Genomic DNA, 21,703 nt, shown 5'->3' with positions numbered 1-21,703 from the left:
TTAATCATGAACTCTAGTAAGGAGAAGATAACTTCTGATTAACACTATTTGGACTAGTAATTATGAGCTCCTATCCAAACAGGTCCAGCTTTTACAAATTCTGTTCCCATAAGTAAAATATTGTAATCAAATGTAAAATAAAAAAATATACATTAAAAGGTATATATAATCATGAATATGAATATTTAAAAGCATCTGCTGTAATCTCAGTGTCTTTTACATTAGAAAGTCACAACAGAAAACAGCACTTGTTCCATATTAATCAGCAGAACAAAGTTCTCAGTTGTGGGAAACAAATTCTAAGTAATTTCTTGTTAAGTTCAAACCCAACCTTCTCACTGAAGTAAGATACCTGGGCAAACTTTCAATTCATAGCCATCCTTCATATCCACTCTGAAATTACCAAGCACTACTGACTCACACTGATGCCTGTACAATCAATAAGTGATCTGTATAACCCATCTAATTTATTCAAGATCAGGTTGAGAGATGTACGAGAATTGAAATTCTACTGCTTCTAAAACTTGAATTTAATTTACAGGCTATACATTTAGCCCGTAACTGTAGAGCACCAAATCTCCAAGATATTTCATATCATTTACGATATACATACGCAGGCTTAAAATATATATATATACACACACATACACACACGTCAACAACTCTGTCTTCTGAAATATGACTCAAATACTTTCACCAGCCACCACTGCCAAAATACCCCAGGAAGGTCTAAGAGAAAGGTGCATCCAGTCACTACAGAACAGCCCTCCAATACATCTGTGCAATAGTTGATACAAACTCAATCAGGAAGAGCAAACATTACTACAGATTCCACTTCACACACATGCAAAAAAAGGACATAACTCTAAACTGGGTCAGTTTAAAAACAAAAGTGGATTCTCACAGCTTTTATCTGATGTCTCTGTTACAGGCTAAAGATGGTGCAGAATTACCAAGAAAAACGGTGTCCCTGCATAAATTTTTACATTAAGTAACACAGTAGAGTAGAATTTACTGTTATGATGACTTAATGCATCAAACATACATCTAATGTGGTTACTGCATCAGTCCTCTTTTCTTGCCTTTCATAAATACATTTTGCATATAACCTGAAACCATGCAAAAATTTAAAGACTGACATATTTTCATTTATATAAACCCAAACAAAACAGGAAGGAAATAAAAGCCAAGATGACTATGAATTAACACAAAATTAAAACTAATGCTTTTGTTTTCACACCCTCTACTTCAGAGTAATTAGATTAACCAGTCTGTTACCACTGAGTATTTTACTGCACGCATGGCCTCACCAGCAGACAAGAGAGTGTAAGAGAACAGCCTTCTAGGATTGGAGATGTTAAGAACTTAATTAACTACAGGAAATACAGAGTTCTGTTAGTGTACTTCTTTTAAAAAACAAAAACATAACCATAAACCCCACTGAACACACACGAGACTGGCTTTCTAAGTGTTTGTTCAAAATTATAATAAATAAGTAAAATAACCCATAACCAAATTCTGTAGTACACATATTGTTTTGCTGATCACCCACTCTCCCAGTAGCATGGAATAACTGAAAATTAAAACACTAAGTCCTTAAATTCTCCTGAGCTGTTCAAGCAAGCTGGAACTAGAAACATTCTAAAGTGTCTCAGATAAGCACAGTGCAAGGATACCTCGATTTTAAAACAAATAAGTGATTCAAAGTGTATAATCAAACTCCTTTATCATCCTCTAAACTGTTCACATCCAAAAAAATCAGCTTCTTGTGCAACAGTTAAGAAAGGGCTTTGCTTATGGGCAATAAAATTAATAACTTCCATATTCCCTAAACACAGCCTCTTAAAAGCCAAGCAGATAAAGTAAAGGCACAAACTTTCAAGGAACAGCCAGACCAAATCCAGGATTAGAAGCAATCTGTGGGCAGGCAGTGATACATCTGCATCAGGTCTGCACACAATCATATTGTTCAAAGCTAGGGATGCAATCTCAGCTTGCTTTCATTTTTTTAATTAATTAACAAAGTATCACAAAGTGGAATGCATGTGCTATTCATGCTAAGGATAACACATCACATCTGCTTCTGCTGTTTGCATTTATTACCTGATAGACTAGATGGTTATGATAGTTTTATTTTAAAGTGAATACCAGAAAGAAATATTCATCTTATAGCTGTCAATGCACAGCCCAGCTTTCACCACCCAGACAAATAAGCATCTCATCTTTAACCATAACACTCTTTCTTGGAACGAAACATGCTTGGAAAGCCCACACGAATACAAGAAATACAACTGAACATCATTTCTCCCTTTCCATTTATAAGGCAATCCAGTGATTCATTCCCATTTAGAAGTTACAGAAGAAACATACATGTCCGGTAACAATGGGTAAAACAAATTTTCAAATACATGTAGGCATAGGTTTTGGTTCAAAGAATAAAATGCATATTATTAATTTTATCTTTAAAACTGTCTTGTTCAACATCCCTGGAGATAAAATAATCCTTAATGGTCATTTCTACATCTCATAAAAAAGTATCTTTGCACATTAATTTTACCAGAGACCTTCAATGAAAGCAGTAAACAAGCAGAACTCTCTCACTGACTTTGCAGGAAAAAAAAAAGTCACTAACCAACTACAGACTAAAGCATAAACTCCTGACTCTATTCTGTGTAACAACCACTGTATTTTACTTGAAATGACTCTGCTTGTCCTTGTGTTTTAAGCTATTATTTGTCCATCCATGGGTTAAGACATGACAGTTATTTAAGCCCCTTCTGAAACAGACCACAGAATGGTCTGGACTACTGAAAGAGTATTAATACACAGATGTGACTATTTTATTTGAGACTGAGAAACATACAGCATAATCATCTTACAGGAGAGGTATGCCTCCACATCTGGAGATGTTTACAAACACTTCTCTCAGAGTTTCTAACTCAAGTCTAATCAGAGCTCTGAAGTGAGCCCCAGAAGTGATTATTTTTAACCAAGAAAGCAGGGAAAATGAATATAACGTATATGCCCACTTCCCTCTAAAATGAATGTGCAGCACTTTTTGCAGAACTCCATGCCACATTTGGCAGTTAATGGCACTGCAAATTAAGTACCAATGACTTTTTTCTTCCTTCCTAAAAATGCTTTAGCAAAACAGGGTAAAGACCAGACAACCTGGAACTAAGAGCAAAGTTTCCACAGCTTCCAGAATCTGGCTCCTGTAACTTACTTTGGAATAGCAATTACTTTTTCAAAATGCATTATTTTAGTAGCATTCTGAATCTTCCATACCAATTATTTAGTAATTGTGTAGACGTGCAATCTAGCGCCATGACCTTCCTGCAGTAACCACTGACAATTTTCAGTGAAGCAAATATAAGGTGTGCTTGCAAGTCCTGTGTCAAAAAAAGGCTTCAAGTCATTAGGAACTTACATACTTGACTCCAGCATGCAAAGACGAACAGACCCCGAACTGTAACTTACTCAGTATTTTGCTTTTTCTGAAGAGTAAAACATCCCTGTATGAATATGCAGATGTCAAGTTAGTTCTGCCAGTATGCTTTACTGCTCGTTTGCCAACAAGCAAATCCATTAGTCATCATGGTTCCCATCTACCTTTAGTTCCATCCAAATTCAAGGTTCTGCTAATGCAGCTGGATTCTCTGTAAAGCACAGCCAAGTTTACCCCTTCTTACTATCAGCTTTAAACTATACTTTCCTAGGTATAATTTCTCTCTAGACCTTCACCTGCCTTCATTTGTTCAAATGCTTTCAAGATGATACTATCTTTCCAACCTATCACACTGATCACATCAGTCCTCCTCCTTCCATATCACCCTGAGCTGTTTAGTTCGCTATTTGAAATACAATTAAAATAATTTCATAATATAGTTCCACATTGACATTAATTGAGCATTCCGGCATATCAGGAATTTCATACTTTGCCCTGTTGCTGCCCTCAAGTTAGGGCATCAACGTACGTATCAAAAATTCCCAGTCAAGAATGACGAGCCAAATACATAGCCGAGATTATAAGAATTTTCTCCAACTCTTACTGTTGAACTGTTCCTCTCCTTTCTGAAATCACTGCTTGCCATCGTAAGTCTGAATTCTCTAGAGCAGAAAACATCTACCTCTATTGTCGCTTATCTGCACAACACTGACACAAGGAAAACTACAGAAAAAACAGCCATGACTTTAATTTAAGTTACCACCATAAAATTAGCTCTGGAGAAGTAGGTCTAACAATAAGTTAGTAACATTCAGGACATCAACCCCTTCCAGAGATCTCAAGGTCACAGGTGATGTCCAATAGGTTTCTGCTAAAATGTATTGTTTATTTGAAAATACACATTTTTCTTCACTACTTAAGCACACGATTTTTAAAAGCACTTAACAGTGGAAAGCTGTATTGGTAATTCTTATGATTTACCTGAGAGACACTAGCAAGTTAGGCCAATATCTAGGTCTTCAAATCCCCTCTTTCATACAAGCTCTTGGCCTCTTTTTACCATTACTGTTACTTCTTCTATGACAGTTTAAGGAGCTGTGTGAACTAGAAACTTTGTGGCTGACTGTGTGCATGTCTGTAATCAAACGTAATACTTCAAAAGTATGCAAAATACAGGGGTAGAGAAAAGCCAGATTATTTATAAGTAGAAATTTATTCTGCATTAGCTTGCAAATGAACACTTACTAAGATTACTTCAAATTAATAATGTTTACATGTAGCACTACAAATGCCAATTATCTGAAACACAGATTACAAATCAAATCAATATAATTTTCAGTACCTTTGACATGCAGTTTTCTGATCAGCTCCAGATAAACTCATAACTGAGTCACTACTGCCTGGTTCCATGAGAACATAGGCCTAACTAGATTACTTTTCTTTACATACTTTGTGTATCTACACATTTGGATATTTCACAATTACAACAAGTACATCAACTCAATTAGTTTCTATGGTATAATTACACTGCTTGGGTTTGGCCTCATGCCTTAGAACACCCTTGCAATAATGACCTAGAAAGACACTGTCTAGCTGGTCTCATTGCTTGAGGGCATCGCATCAGAATGGCAGTAACAACATGAACAATGTTCAGTGTTGCTCTAGACTATTATATGTAAGTAATTCTTAAAACACTTGTAGCTTACCAAATTACAGCTTGCTTATGCTGACAAGTTACTAATTGACTAATCAAATTTCAGACAGCTCCATTCTATGTTATTCAGAATTGAGCCCATGAGAGTAATTCAGCTGGTTATGACACTCAGAGGCTTAGCAAATAATCTAAAGGCTACTGAATCCTGTTAAACCTTAAGCACTGTTTCCAAATACATGTATTTGCAAATCACAAGTAAAATGCCAGTAAAGCATAAAAGGATTTCTAGTTTACTTCTCAGAGACATGACTTTGATTTTTTTCCTCCTGCCTTTTTTGCATATTCTGGTTAGAACTTAAGCTCTTCTTCAGAATCACCACAGCTAAGAATTTCTTTATCTAAATGAAAACTAACATTTTCACGCTTTCATAAGACTCACAGAGATGGGGCTTTTGGAAAAGCTTAAATACTGTTACAGCTGGAAATGCTACTGTTAACATCAGTATTCCCATCTAGACAGCAACAATACACAAGACAAAATGGAACCAAAATAAATAAAATCTGATTTGCATATTAGTAACATGCAAATACGAGCCTGTGCAAAATCCACCAAAGTTAACAGAAAGACTGACAGTGCCTTCCATGCCACTTGAATCTGGCCAACAATGAATAAAGATATGCAAAAAGGGAGAAAGGGAGAGTGCACTGCACTGTGCCAAATAAGCCAAAGGGAAAGAGAGGCCTGTACCAAGAAAGAGAATGATGTGGGAGTTAGATCAAAGACTTCAAAAGAAAATTTAAGCATATCACCAACACCACTGCAAACCTTGAAAGAGATTCACTCTTAGGAAATCAAATGTCTCGCAATAAATCATTAATACTAATTCTGTACAGCAAACTTGGTTGTCCGCAACGTCAGGTTCTTACCTCCCCTTCACATGCAGAGTATTTTTTGCATGTATATTGTGCTTTGCATTCATAGACTGCAAAGCATTCATTTGTATAGTTTCGAGGAACTTACAAGCAGTTGATCTGTACATAAGACATATAAAAATATTCTTAGTAAGTGGCAAAACCACTTAAAGCCTACACAGAGAAGTATTCTTCTGGACTAGCTGTTATTCCTAGGTTTTTAGCATTTACCAGTAACTTCTGTAAGGACTAATAATTTCTATATGGATTATTACAGGATTCCTATTAATAAACCACCACACCTGTTTGTGCAAAACAAATAAAATCAACTTCCTCCAGATAAAAATTACAAACTACTGACATTTCACAGCATCAGAGCAACAAGAAGAAATTAACAACACCCAACAATACATGGCATACTGCAGGCCAAAGCCTGGCCACCATCCCAAAATTTTAAGTCTACAATTTAAAAAGAAAAGTTCTAGAAACACCTTCAAGGCTAGCTGCAAGACAACAGAACGAACAGGGCAGGGTCCACCGTGTGTAACAATACCGCACCCACGAGAAAACCCACGCAAGAGCGAAACATGGGGAAAGCTGCTCGCTGTGACCTCCCGACAGCGAGCAAGCCCAGGTCTAGCGCTTCCACCCAAAATCGCTATGGTCAGGAGGGTGGGAGCGAGCTGGCGGCCAGGTACCAGGCAGCATCGCTGCCTGGGTCAAAGGCAGGGCCGCTTCTCAGCACCTTGGCTTCGATACCAGAGCAGATGGCTTTAGGCGGAGGAGCCCCTTCCCAAGGCTGCGGGCCACATACCCCCACGGCGGTTACGCTTCGCACGCTGCTGCTCGCATCTGGCCAGCGCGACCTACGAAACGCAAAACCGCGAACATAGATGGAGTTAGCAGAAGCCCCCCCGCCCCCACAGGCACCCCCCGCCGCCCCCTCCCGCCAAGCAGCGCTTCACAGGTATCGCTGACGGGAATCCGCGAGGTTAATATTTCTGAAGGCCCCAAAAAATGAGCAGCCCTGCTAAGTTAGTTAGCAGCAACACATTGTCAATTGCGTGCCCTCGCTGGTGACTCACTTAAAGGCTCACCCCGGGGATGGATGGATGGATGGATGAGGAGGAGGAGGCTGAGATGTGCAGGGGAGGAAGGAAGGAAGGAGGGTAGGAGCAGCCTGGCGTGGTGGTGCCCAGTTCCCCCCACCCCGTGTGCGGCTATCCGAGAAGGGAAAGCGAGGGGCAGGAACTGAGCCTCGTCCCTTCCCCCCCCACGCGCTGCCTGGACCGAGGCACGAAATGAGGGGGACGAAAAACGGCGGCCTCGCTCTCCCTCCCCCCGTCCCCGGTTCCCCCCCCCCCCCGCCACAGCAGCTGCGGCTCCGGCGCTGAGGCGCACAAGGCTGCGAGGGGGGGCAAAATGGCGCCGCCCGCGGCGGGGAGGGGCCGGTTCCGCCACACACCGGCCGCGACGCGCTGCCGCCTCCATCTGCTGTGTGGCGGCCGCCGCCTCCCAGGGCGAGGGGTGGAGCCGGGCCGGGGCGGGACTCGCCGCCGCTTCCTCCCCGCCGCCGCCGCCGCTTCCCTCAGCCCTCCGCGGGATCGCGGTCCCCGGCCCGCCTCCCGCAGGTGCAGCCTGGCGGCTGAGGGGAGAGCCCGCGCGGCCATGGGCATCCCCCTTCCTCCTCGACGCCGGGAGTCGCTGGAGGGTGGCGGTAGGAGGCTTCAGGGCTGCTCCGGGTGCTAAAAACCGGGCAGGGTTTGGGGAGAGGAGGCTGGATCCCCCCTAGCAGGGGGTGTGTGCGTTTACACAGGTGTCTGGCCTCGGTGCAGGTACCAGCGCACCCTCGTCTCTGCAGCACTGTAGAGGTGTTTGAAAATAGTACAGTGTCTTCCCCTCGCTGCGTAAAATAGCTAATCTGTGTACTTTTTTTGCCTTGGAAATACCAGTGGATGCTTACTACAACTAGTAGTTGTACTACTTTAGCCATACCATGGTTCAAAGATGCCCCGGGGAGGTTCAGACTGGACATTAGGAAGCATTTCTTTACTGAGAGGATGGTCAAGCACTGGAACAGGCTTCCTGGAGAGGTGCTCGATGCCCCAAGCCTGTCAGTGTTTAAGAGGCATTTGGACAATGCCCTTAACAACATGCTTTAACTTTTCGTCCGCCCTGAATTGGTCAGGCAGTTGGACTAGATGGTCATTGTAGGTCACTTCCAACTGAAATAGTCTATTCTATACCCAGGTGGTTAAATGCATTGGGGTGGTGAAATACCTTCCATCTATAAGCAGAATCACTCACATTCCTGACAGTGGTGGCTTTCCTCTTCCTGTGTCCTGTCAGCTCGACAGGTTCATGACTAGGCAAGCTGGAGCATTTAACCTACCTTTCCTTTCTTCTTTTCACCTTTTCTTTCTTCAACACCTCCTAACTGTAGGGTTTTGTGAGTTCAGTTCGATCCTTCCACTCATTTGCAAGTACACATGCAGGTTTGTTAGGAGACAGGCTCATTTGTACTGTGATATAAACTGGAATTCAAGGTAAATGGAGTAACTGTTAGTGCTTTCTTCACCTCCAAAACCCTTGCTTTTCTTGAAGGGTTGCAGGGTGTATAACTTCAAAAGTTACAGTCTGTCTGTTGCTTTGTCCTCGGTCCATCTTTAATTCAAGTTCTTGCCTGCACTCTGAACAGGATCCATATTATTTCTACTAGGATTCATTCTAAGAAGCTGACAGCTTAGAGACTTCATAATTTTACATACATCTTAGCATTTTACTTCTCTTTTTTTGAGGGATAAGAAAAGGTGGAACAAGAAAGCTCTGGCAACCACTGCAATGATCTTAACACTCTAGGGGCCATCTGAATTCCAGCTTATTATAAAGTCATCTTATTTTCTGCCTTTTTCCTTTAGCTTCCTTCTGCCACCCTTTTTTTTTTTTTTTTTTTGGCTACCATTCACTCTCCATCCTTCTTACTACTTCATATAAACACCCTATCAGTCCCTTTGCGTTGCTTCCTTCCCGTTCCCACCTCCCACATCAGCTTCAGAAAGACGAGGCGATTCTGCTGCTCGCTGCCGAGTGCTGCCAGCCTCTCTCCCTTCTGCTGTTGCTTACGATTATGAAAGTAAAGCCAATACCCACCCAAGCGCTGACAGCAACAGGGCAAAACACCAAGCAGCTAAGATAATATCCTTGAGAATCAGAGGCCTCATGCTGCTGATTCTTGCATGCACAGCAAAGTCTAGTTATTACTGCAAGGAAGATGGTCTGAACTATTCCTTCCTTCTATACATTTTAAGACACCTGGGCACCCCCAGCCAAAGTAGGATTATTGATAACTGTTTTCCTGGCCAAAAGGAGAATCAAAGCATTCTGTCAAGTTATGAAAGGTACTGCAGTCTTCCTTGAGGCGACTCAAGTTTTTAGCCAAATTCTGTGATTTGCCAAAACCTTAAACCGAGGAAGGAAAGGCAACATATTGCTGATATTTCTATGGTATGTACCATGCATATCTTTATGTATATCACGATTGGTAGGACAGATTATTATGAAAACATAGAAAATAGAGAATGCCAATTCCTTATGATAATCTTAGTAAGGGAATTACTGGGATAATATGGCTGAGCATGTCCAGCGTGAACTACGTAACTTCCAGGAGCTTGGATAGAGGCAATGTGACTTGGTGAGGTGCCTGAAGAAGCACTGACAGAACATTTTCTGATAAATTTTGTTGCTCTGCAAAACCCTTTTGCCCACAGTGAGAGGTTACCAGTTCAGAAGTGACTGAAGTTACTGCCCAATGATGAGCTGGGCTGATGAAATAGCATTCCCCCCGTTGCCACTTCTATGGGTGATAACTCCTGGCAGAATAATTGAGCAAGACAGATACCTGCTGGCTATGAAATCTTAAATCAATAAAAATAAAATTATTAGAAGGCAGGAGGAAAGAGGACTGAGGAACACAATGACCCTTCTTGTACTGTGCTTTTGTGTAGCTGATAAAAGTGCAGTGGCTGCTCCCTATTCGAGCCTGAATTCTTAGTAAACTTCACAGAGAGGAAAAAAAAATCTGATCAAGTTTTTGTTATGCATTACACAGAACCAAAAAAGGGCACATACAAAATTATTTTCCCTTTTTGGGTCACCTTTCAGATTGTAAGGTCATTATAAACTGTCTCAGCACTTTTACAAACTGGAGTCTGATCAAACCATAATGCTTACAAGGTTTCACTTTGAATAGGCCTGATTTTCTGTCATTTGTTTTCACTTTTTATTTCTCTGCAGAACATAAAAAGTCAGAAAAAGATTTTATTTTCCCCTACATAGCATATAATTTACATCAATCATCCCAGGAGGTCAGTACCACTGGGGTGTCATTTAAATACAATGAATATAAAGTAATGAAGCTCTTGCTGGAGTGGATGGCCACAATTCTCGGAGCAAGAGAGAGAGTTTCCAAAGCATGTGGAGAAAACACAACGGGAGACCGAGTGAATTCATCACACCACAAAAATGTCTCCATCCTGTCGACAAAGTCATTAAAGGAAAATGAACCATTGTTACTCTAGATGCTTGCATTCCTTTGGCATAATAACCTCAGTATAGAAGCATTGGTGCAAAGAGAATTTGCACACACAAGAGAAAAAAATAATTAATCTATTTTTTAAAAAAAAAAAATCCAGATTATGTAATGAAAGAAATCCTCCATGCTCCAAAGAAGAGACGGAGCCTCTGCAGAAGCCACAACTAATAAGGAACCGTATGCAGTGGTACAGGGTGGTTTCTTTTCCTCCTGCCAACAAGTCAAAGTAAATGCCAACATGGACAATTCTTTTCGGATAACCCACAAATGATGTTCTCCTTTAATTACATGAGTGTTTCTACCCTTTGCTGATCCATGGCCATCCTGGTTTTTAAGATCCCTTGTTGAGATTTCCCCAATACCATTTCCCTTTTCATATTCATTTACCTCCAATAATTTTTTTCAGCCTCCATTAAAGCAATCTGTGAGGAATGGAGGGATTAGAAAAGTTTGCTGAGTCCAATTTTATTTCTTTGGCAAAGGGTGTCCAAATAAGAGAACATGTCACATGCATACAGTAAATCATAGCATATACCAGTTTCAGAAAATAGATTGTACTTCTGTGGATCTCCCTCAAGGAAATACCACTTTTAAGCAAACCACCATGCAACCCCTGGTGAAAAAGGTAGCATTAGAAAGCTGCAGCAGAAATCCCTCCCTTTATTATAAAATATTCCATGGTATGGCAAAGTCCTGTTTGCTATATGAATTAAAACAGAAGCATGCTAATTAAATTATCACCTTTATTGTCAAAACCGTATAGGAATGCATTACATAGAAATACATCGATTACATTCATTATTTGTTTAATACAAAAGCACTGCATTCGTTTAAGCAAACACTGAAAGGGAAATCTGTCCTTTATTTATTTTTAGCAACTGCACTGGAACAGGGATCCTACTCAAAAATGAGCAGAGTGCTACTGAGGAAACACATGCCAGCAAACAGCAAATCATACCTGTTAATTACAACAAATACGCTCACAGACAACAGCAAGCATGCTATTTATCCATCATTTACAGCCACTGAAGTGTAGGGAAGTGAATTGGTTTGCTGGCAAATGTCCCAATTAATTGGGCGTGCTATTAGGGTGCTGATTAAAGTGTACTCTGCAATATAATAGTCGAGTATGAAGTTGCCAACTCTTATTCACTCCTGGCTCATATGGATGAAAGCAGGAGAGTAGACTAGCACAATATGAAAATAATGATGTTTTCTGTGCCAAAATGGATTTAAGGCAATTCCACCTGGAGAAACAGAATTAGGTACCACCATGATCTTAAAGATAGAAGTTTGTGTGGTGTAACCCAGTTGTGACCAAGAGCTTCAATCTGTAGTAGTCATTTTGCACATGTATTAACAGTCCTCTCAGAAGCCAGCACCAGAGGCACACCCTTAAGTAAGCAGCATACAAATGAAAGAGAAAATACGATAAAAGCAGAGTTTTGTTCCTAACTGATGAGTCAATTCACTTGAAAAAAAACTACTTAGGGGAGTCCTTTTCCCAGCCACCAACACCTTCAGCCTCTCCAACTGCTCTAACTAAGACTATAGCTTATACAATGCTAGTTTGTTGTACGCTATTCAAAACCATGGCTTCCACAAATGAGGTTGGGAGTTTCCACACACAATCAAGGAAACTTATGCTAATAATTGTATATATTATCTACAATAACGCTTGAGGTTTGATCTCAACCAAGATAACCACCAGAGCAAACCAAAATCATGATTTGTACCAGCAAAGAATTTCTTGGTCCTGGATCATTCTTAACTTACCTTGTTAGTGCTGATGCAAGACCCGAATAGAAGGCCCAACTGGCCATAGTTATTAATGAACTTAGAAGCCTGCACATGCTTTTGTTCCTACCTACTTCCTACAATCGTCACAGCATTTTGGCAACATCCTGCATTGCATCTCTATAGCCAGAGATACTCAAGGGTGACCTCTGTGATTAGAGAGCTCCAGCCAAAAGGCTCTAACAACAGAAATTAAGTTTTGGTGCAGAGTCTTCCTTATGAAGCTGACTGTGCCAAAAAAACATGTAGCTCTGAAAAGAGCACCCTGGCAGTATGCTAAATGTTCTGGTCACCTAAAAATGAGACCAGTAAAGAGGAGGCAAAGCTCCAATTCTCCCAAGCAAGGGAAAGAGCCAGAGACTCCTCTAACTAGGCAGCAGGTAGCAGCTTTAGCCAAACATTGCCTGAATGGATCTCAAGGAACCCACTGAAGCAAAACAACATCAAGACAGATTCATCACCCGTGTAATCACACCTCCCCATTACTCTTTCTCTCCTGCCTGCCACTCTTTAACTGAAATCACCGTACTGCACAAAATGCACAACCAAAGTAGCTTAACCCTGGCTGGAGCAAAAACATAGTGACTACTGGAATAACAGGATATATTCTGGCAACTATGGTATCAGGACTAGTTTTCAACTTCAGGTGCAGTCACCTAAAATTAGGTGTCTACATGTGGGCTGTGCTTAGGTTCGGATTATAGTCAATGGAAACTCAGTCAGCATGGTCAGTGCAGGCCAGAGACCAATTCAGTTCATCCAGAAGTAGACACCTATGTTTGGTCATTAGACTTGCTCTCTAGAAGCCACTGACTGCATTTACTAGGGATGAGTTTAGCTATCTATATCGAGTACTCTGGGCTATGTTTTCTGGCCTCCATCTGCCTTTCCAAAGAGCAAAGGGCCTCATGTAGGTCCTGACTCATATGTGTCAGCCCCACGGTGATTTCTTAGGTAGCCCAAGGCATAGGTATTGGCACTAGAGACTTAATTTTAGGCAAGTGAATTGAGCCTTAGATCACTATTGAGTATAATGGGAGCTTAAGCAGCTAGCTTAAATGTAAACATTTACACTGTAGACAACCAAATTTAGGTGCCTGAACCTGGAATTCAGCTCTCCTCTAGCTGTCATCTGTCCAAGGAAAATAACATGTCTATATAGTTATTGTTTACTTATATTAGATATACTAATTGGAGTATTACGTTGCTTGAAGAAAATTTGCGGGTTTCTGAATCCTTTGTATCCTTAACAAAAATACATCTGGGGTCATTTTGCCATGGAGAGCAGGTGGGATCCTCAGGTTAACCATTTCCAAATGACATGTTTAGATTATTATGGACTCCTGTCATAAGCCTTTGAAAGATAAGTGAGAATTGGCCAGAACACTGAGCTTTCCTCTGCAGAGAAAATATAAGCAGAGGACATTAGTTCTTTTTGGATTGCATATTAATATAATGAAAGTTTCCAGAATCAGTCCATTCAAAACAGTAATTTCTTGAAATATAGGAATAGTGCCAGGAATTCGCATCAAATTACTCCTGGACTGCAGAATAAATAACATCAGCCACAGGTTGCTAAGGATTTAATTTCCTCAATGTTCTGAAACAAATTCATGTTATTTGACCGTTCAGAGCAGGTAGAATGCAGAGTTTATGGTTCCCCAAAACTTTCTATCCCTTAATGTGGGTGCCCAGTGGTGGTAATCTGTGTACATTAGATACGAGATACAAATGTATCAGAGAAGCTTTTTTTTTTCTCTGACTAAATGTTTAAATATTTAGGGCCAAATTCCACTGCTAAACATATGAACACAGCTCTCTTTGAGTTCATTGGAGTTGTGCGTGTGTATCTAAGAGCAGAACTTGGCCCTTATATTTTAGATTTTAGCACTAAGCTTCCAATGTAAAATAACGTGTGATCTGTAACACACAGGAAAGCAGTAAGACCTAGTTTTAAAGGAAGGGTACAATTACATGTTTCTGTCTTTCTTTTGGATAAGAAGCACTGCCTTCAGCAGAGCTCCTGAGAATATTCTTACCTCTTCTCTAGACAGTCTTCTTTTGTATAAGGTGCTTCTCTGGCAGCTTTGGATATTTCTGTAGCTGGAAACAGAGTAGGATACTTTTTTATTTCTTTGCTACTTCTCTCCAATTTCCATTCTGCCAGTGTCAACTTAGCATCATGATGGAAAATACAGAAGCATTTTAAAATACTCTTAGACTAATGAAGTAGGTACATTTTTTAAATTATTAAAAAGTTAAGATGTTGATTTTAAACTATAGGCAATGTGTTCAGATCAGCCAAAGGACATATCCAGTCACTCTTTCCAATGAACCAATATTACAACTGGGATCAGCTAAAGCATTTTTACTGGGAATTGCTACAGAGTTCCAATACAGAACTCTTGAATCTGGAGAGATTCTTTCCCTATTCTCCCTCTGTTACAAAGTATTTGTAAAGTATCTAGACTCTTGAGCGTCCATTTTATTTGTAAGTCTCACATTCACCTAACATCCAGGGCCAGGAAAGACAAAGAATGACTGCATGGTACTTGTGCACTATTGTGTGAATGCCACAGGACATGCAGTCGGATAGAAACCTGTACCAATGCCAAAAAAAAAGGGACAATGCCAAAAAAATAATAATCCCCTGAGTATAAGTGCAGTGACTGACTACTCTGAAATATCTCTGGGTTTTCAAAATTCCTCAAAAATTACTTTCTCCCATTTAATATAGCTCTGGATTTTATCATTATCAAAAAATACTCTGACTGTTATCAACCCTGTGAGCATACTGAACAGTTCATATATTTTAGTGGGTTTTGTGAAAGTCAGGTTCTTGTTGGGGATTAAAGTTTTTGAGGGATGGAAGGCTTGTGGAAGATTTCTTATGAAGTTTGCTGTCTACTTTAGATTCTTTTTCTGTGGTAATATGCTAATGCTAATGGCATCCAGCACAGTAGAGAAAGATCTTGCACAGTTTTAAAGTTTTACAGATGCAATTATAAGTGAGAGTGAGCTGCTAGCTTCCTTTAGTCTTTTTTAAATTCTGCACAGATAGATAGATTGACAGACAGACAGACAGACAGACAGATTAAACATTAATCCTTCTAAAAATGTTGTTCCATTTGTGGCCAAAATAGTATTTTATGGCATTCATTGCAAAGGTCAACTAGAAGTTGTTCCATACAAAACAGCATCTTTTATCAGTTGAAAATACCTTCTGCTTCAGTTTTCTTCCCCATACATTAGCTTATTCTTTGTGCAAGTGCAAAAATAAATACCATAGAAAAAGAAAACTGCTACAATCCACTTCTTTCATGATGCTTCCATAGAGCTGGTCGATTATTAGCAAACATCTAAGAAACAGAGATACTTGGTCCAGTCTGACCTTTGGCAAAACAGTTTCTTAAGCTTTTTCACATAAGAGCATGGAAGAGCACATAGTCTGTGAAGGGGCTGCTGTATTATGTATTATGTCATCAGCTTCATGTGATGAGAGTAATGATCACTTGCTTATAACATGGGTATTTTCACCCACTAACTGTTCTATCAAAGTCAACTCTTCTTTAAATTAGACTACACAATCATAAAAATCATCCAGTTTTGACGATTGGCTTGTGGCCCCGAATCCCATATTTTTGTAGATGATAATGTATTAAAAATCCTGTTCATCATCTGACATCCTGCAACTGTAAGTCAGCATTGAAAGTCACAGTCCATGCCAACTTTGCAGACTTTGCACTGTCCCAAGTTTACTGAATTGGGCCTTTTATAGCATCGATATTTCAGTAGGTATGCACCTACCCCAGACAAACGACGTGTTTTTGACAACTGTTGTCAAAATGCCGCCCACTCTCCGCACATCTTGGAGTAGTGTTGAAAACAACTGCTCTTCCAGTGCAAAGTCAGTCAGTCGAGTTCAATACCTATTGTAAGAAATTCTTCTATACACTCTGAGGCAAATCCTGGGCAGGCAAGTTGTCCCACGAGCCCTCGACAGGCTACAATAAGCAATGAACTTACCCGACCTTGTCCACACCAGTGAGGCAACCATTTCTACTACTACTTGAGAGGATCTGAGAGTGTAAAACTATTTTTTACACGCCTTGTCAAAAACAGATCATTTTTCCAGAGAAGGCAAAGCCCCAGTGACGTTACGTAGCCTGTGTGCTGAAGCGCGATGGGGTGAGTTAAGGACATGGGGATCATCACTCAGAAAGACACTTACTTGTTTTAAATTCAGAATACTTTCATAGGTAAAATATTATTTACTAAAGGTTGTGTTGATAATTTCACATATGATAGTCTAAAGAAAATAAGCACACATTGTGTGCATCTATTGAATTCAGTAGACTTAATAGATAATAACAGCCCAGTTCTCTCACAGCAGTGTAAATCAAGAGGGGTACCACTGAAAGCCACTGAGTTACTTGTGCATGAAAAACACTAATATTTCTGAAAACATGATATGCAGACACTTAATAGAGTTCCTTCTTCTCACTTAATTTTCATGATTGCCTTAAACTGTTATGTCTCTATTAGATCCAGAGTATAAAATGGAGGGAGGAAGGGGAGCAGAGAAGGAGTGTAATGATGCAAGTACAGGGTGGGCAGCCAGGAGAAGAAGTGTGTCTGTCCCATTCTCATTTACTTTGACATACAGAGCAAACAGCTTTCAGACTTACTAAACTTTTTGAACATACCGAGAGCTCTCTGTTTATTTCAGATGTGTAAAATGCCATAACTTGCCAGTAAATGTAGCTAGGCATGCAAGTGCGTGCATGAAGATAACATATTAGTTACAAGAATTATAATTGTCCTATCATTATCTTTCCTTTCTTTCCTAAATCAGAGTGAATGTGCCATAATCTAGCAAGAATCTCATGATAAGTAATGTCAGAAATGGCTGCCTTTTTTTTTTTTCCCCAGAGCTGCCAACTGTCTATTTTAGACATAACATCACCCTTTACTGTAGCCTTCCACATAAAAGCAACACGAACAGTAACGTCTCTAAGCAAGCATGAATGATTGGCTTGCAGATTCTTTACCAAAAAGGGAGTTTATTTACTCCACACAGGTCATAAATTTCCTTAGAAAAACTATCAGTGGTAATCTACATGTGGTGTTTAGTAAATAGAGCTTTCCTCTGATTCCCTCAGTCCATATTCTTCAATTGTCAAAAACTCTGGAAGATGGTTTTCTCATGCCTAAAAATACAAATTATTCTAGGTCTTTAAAATGGAGTGGAAATGAAGAGCTGAAAAACTTCACATATTCTTCAGCAAGATGGGCATTTAGACATGGAAATGTGAAAGGATAAGAAGAGTAACCCAAAGTGGCAAGTTACTTAAAGGCTTGCCTCTGCTTCTTAGGTGAAGCAGCACCTTATTCCATGAAGGCTCCCATTGAAATCAGTGGAACTGCAAACAGAATAAGGCTTTTCTTTCTTTCTTACCGAGGGGGAAAAAAAAAAAGAAAGAGGGTGGGATCTGCCTTTTCATGTAACGGGCTTTTATCTGCTCAAAAATCACGCTAACCTCAGGGTGCCAAGCAGAGTATGTTTGAAAGCATTCCAAGGATGGGAAGAGCTGCTCTATCTTCTCCACTACAAAGGGAAGCTTGGTAGTAATGAGAGCTGCTGTGGTCTTCCAAGAACAGTTTTGCATCTGCTGTGCCCCCTCTGAGGACCTCTTACTTGTTCCTCCTGGATACTTCCAGGTTATGTCTTTCTTATGCTTAAATTAGGAAAACATTTGAGTGACTGTCTTCACGATGAGTTTTGGCATGAAAGGACAGAAGGATTTCTCCCCTGCTTTTCAATATGTATGCATTTAATAAATTGTCTAAATATTTGTAAGATAAACTAGAATTTGGTATTACGTCACATAAGCTCCTAATATCATAATACTCCTAAATATCCTGAGGTCAGAGAATCTTACTCACATTTGAATGTCTAGTGTTAATGGTGAAGATTGTAATTACTCACATTCCTTCTAGGGCCTGACCAGCATTTGGAACAAATACTTTAAAACTTATCATACTTATCATAACTGAATTATGAAGTTCATTATGAAAGAAATGTGCAGAATTTGTACATGACTATTTTTTCTTTTCTATCACTTCAAAACAGACTATTTAAAAAAATCTGTAGAGAATTTTGACTTCTGAACTGAGAGTATAAGCCAGATTTCAGCCTGTAAGGAATTTTTATGGTCGAATTATAGACTTCCAAAAGACACAATTTAGGACTGAACTGCTGACAGTCATTCTGATCATATTTTATAAGCTACTATTAACTAGGATGAGACCTTAAAGGAGGAATAGATCTCATACCTATCTGCTGACTCTAGGGTTTCTTATCCTTTCCTCTAAAACAGTGCAGCCTACTGTCAGGGAGAATATTGGTCAAACTAGACTGACTACAGATCCAATCCAGTCTAGCAAGCCCAGTGCTGTTAATGGAGGCTTTGCAAAATTTAGCTGCCAACTACTCCATCTGTACTGAGCACGCGCAAGAAAAACCTCAACAATTTTCAACAACTTCTAACTCGGCCAAGTTCGGGTGGATCCTTTTGGTCAAGGGCAACAAAAGGAACTTATCTGATTTTTCCTCCTTATTCCTCTCCTTCTTAGTAAAACTTCCCATCCCAGCTCTGAAATAGATATTGGGATGATTCTAAGACATTTTAAACTGTTGTGAAACAATGTGTTTTCTCTTAATGCCGATCTTAGAAGCAGCAGAAGTATTTCTGCTAGAAGTTTCCAAAAAATTCAGCTTGAGGCAGACTCAGGATTGAAAAGCTCATCCTGAACAGTTAAAAATTGGCAACATTATGTGAGTGAAAACAAGGTCTTATACTGGAACGTGGTAGACAAGCTTAACTGCAGATACTGCTGGCAGCTTCACCTATAATATTTTTTCTGCCAGATCTTTGTCTTTTATTACTAGAGAGAATCATTCCTGTGATGTCTAATGTTTTGTCATCTGCTCATATGGCTTGTTTTTGGACTGATGTTGTTGTCTCCTGTGACTTGGCTGCCAATTCCACAACAGTCGACTAAGGGGTCTAGCCTGTGTTATGCCCCACGCACCCAAGGTCTTAAGGCCACACCTAACGTGGGGCACACATATATCATACTAAAATGTGACCAGGATGCTCAGCATTTTCAGGGTTACTTTATGTCATACCATAAATATGATTATGTTCTTGATCCTCTGATCTGGCCTGACTGTGCTTAGTTCATCATTTGAGTGACTCTTCAGGAAAGAAAGGGCAAAAATAGACTAATTTTTACAGTTCCTCAAAGAGTTGGTTTGCTATGTCCATTATGTTTACTCTACATTTGCCATTACCATATGCTTTCTTCTTCTATTTGACTCCTGTAGACTGCATCACCTTTCAATGTTGTACGTTTTCATCCTTTTAAGAGCAAGTCTATCACTCTTTGGTGTTTTTCCATTGCTTCAGCTTCAAGACTCATGTTATTAACAGAGAATCTGCCTGAAATTTTTTTCTGCCATTCATGCTACTGAGAATAGATTTACAATGGGAATCCTCACCATTGCAACACTGAGAGAGTAAATGCAAGGATCTGGTGGTGTGCTTGTGGTTGGGAGCATTAAAAACAACCTCTCCCACTCGAGACTGACTTACATCTTGTAGTATCTTCTGTGTGAGATTTATGGAGCTTGTATCTGGCCAGAGTGCACTTCATTAGTCTCTTAAAAACCAGCATGCAAAATTTAGGGACTCTGCAAGGTTCCAAATGTATAAACCCTTTTTAATTACAAACAGCTATACCACCCACTTTCCCCACAGTTAGTCAAGGGAACCAGTTTTCATTGAGGTCAACAGAAAAAATAACCGTGAAGTTTCTGGCTCATGCTGGTTTTATATATGCTGAAAGGGGGGGGGGGGGGTGGGGGGGGAGAGAATTTAAGCTCTCATTTTTTTAGCTTTTATATCTCTAAAACAATGTGCTGATTTTATCTGAATTCATTCAAGGAAAAAAACATGACTTTTTCCTCATTCTGAAGTTAGTTACACAGAAGTCGGGAAGAGGATTAATGGAAAGGGACAAAGTCAGTCTTGCCATGGAAAAAATAGTTTGTCCCTAACTATGAGGACCCTAACAACTTTATGCAGTTAAAAAAAAAAAAAAAACAAACAAAAAAACAAAAAAAACCCCAAACCAAAAACTTGAAAAAGACAGGCCATACATTTTTCTAATTGTACTACACATTCAGGTTTTTACTGCCAGAAAGCACAGGCCATACTTTCTCTTTCAAATGCTGTTACAAGATGACAAGTAGGCCCACGTTTCTTTCCTTCCAGTGATGATATGGTCATTTGCTGCTTTAAACCTCATTGAAATCCATGCAGTTCCAATGGGGCATAAGAGGTTGCAGACAGGGAGGGAAATGGGAGAACCCTACAGCAGGACCTAGACTTAGGCTTGCAGTCCATGCTTATTAGAGAAGCAGAAAATACATAATTTAGGAAAAAAAAAAAAAAAAACAAACAGAAGCAGTAACTATTTACTCTGTTGTTTATATAACGTGCATTTCACTGCATGCCATGGAAAAGCCGACAATTTTTAGCAGTGACACGGCATGTTTCTTACCAACTTTTAGAATTTTTCTCTTGGTATTACTGGTATGCTTTACAGATGCAGAGCCCTGCTAATCCTTGGACTTCTGAGAATTTAATACGTATTTTTATATCTCGAAAGGTATATGGTAATAGTTAGTACCCCATTTTATACTGAAGGAAAACTTGCTAAAAGGCTTGTCCAAGGTCACAGAGCAAGTCAGCATCAAAACCTGAGACAGAAAGCAAGAGTCTCAGCTCTCGGTCCTCACTTCCTACTGAAAATACTGGGGGAAAAAGTAATATTCTCAAGATTGATTTTTTTATGTAATAATTTTCTAGGCTGTCTTTCAAACCTTTATACTTATGTTTGTATCAGGGACTATAAATGCTAAAAACCAGTGCATGGTGCTGAAATATTAAACGCTTTTGACTAACTTCAGGACACAAAGAATCTTCTTTTATCTGGGCCATAAATCAATGGGGCAGGGACACAGTAGTTAAACAAACTGTAGTAGTCCATAGTCTGAGTATGAATGCTGTAGTTACAGAACTCATTACCACATGCCTACTTAACAGACCAAATAACGTGCAAATCTAGAGTTACTATTTGTCATACTTAAGAAAAAGCAAAGAATAGCTGGGCAAACAGTCAATTTACAACCAAAGCGAAAGTAAAGCGCTGCCAAGAGACACTGGAGCTTATC

At 39.8% G+C, this 21,703-nt stretch overlaps 2 protein-coding genes across 7 annotated transcripts in view; one reads left to right on the top strand and one right to left on the bottom strand.

Moving 5' to 3' along the window:
• Window positions 1–7,495, bottom strand: part of SUPT3H (SPT3 homolog, SAGA and STAGA complex component) — a 279,815-nt gene extending 272,320 nt beyond the window's left edge. The window contains exons 1-2 of one of the 5 annotated variants that reach the window (XM_074820226.1): window positions 7,100–7,344; window positions 6,829–6,880 (exon numbers count right to left, since the gene is read on the bottom strand). The gene's annotated coding sequence lies outside the window, so the exon portion shown is untranslated. Of the gene's footprint in view, window positions 1–6,828; window positions 6,881–7,099; window positions 7,345–7,479 lie in introns of those variants that run through there. The other 4 variants (XM_074820227.1, XM_074820229.1, XM_074820225.1 and 1 more) reach the window with 4 other exon arrangements.
• Window positions 1–21,703, top strand: part of RUNX2 (RUNX family transcription factor 2) — a 151,792-nt gene that overhangs the window by 37,264 nt on the left and 92,825 nt on the right. The gene's annotated exons all lie outside the window — the stretch shown is intronic.

The sequence above is a fragment of the Strix aluco genome, chromosome 3 (genome assembly GCF_031877795.1).
Source record: "Strix aluco isolate bStrAlu1 chromosome 3, bStrAlu1.hap1, whole genome shotgun sequence".
Taxonomy (NCBI): Eukaryota; Metazoa; Chordata; class Aves; order Strigiformes; family Strigidae; genus Strix; species Strix aluco.
Note: the sequence above shows the minus strand (reverse complement) of the source record. Positions and strands in the feature narration are given on the sequence as shown.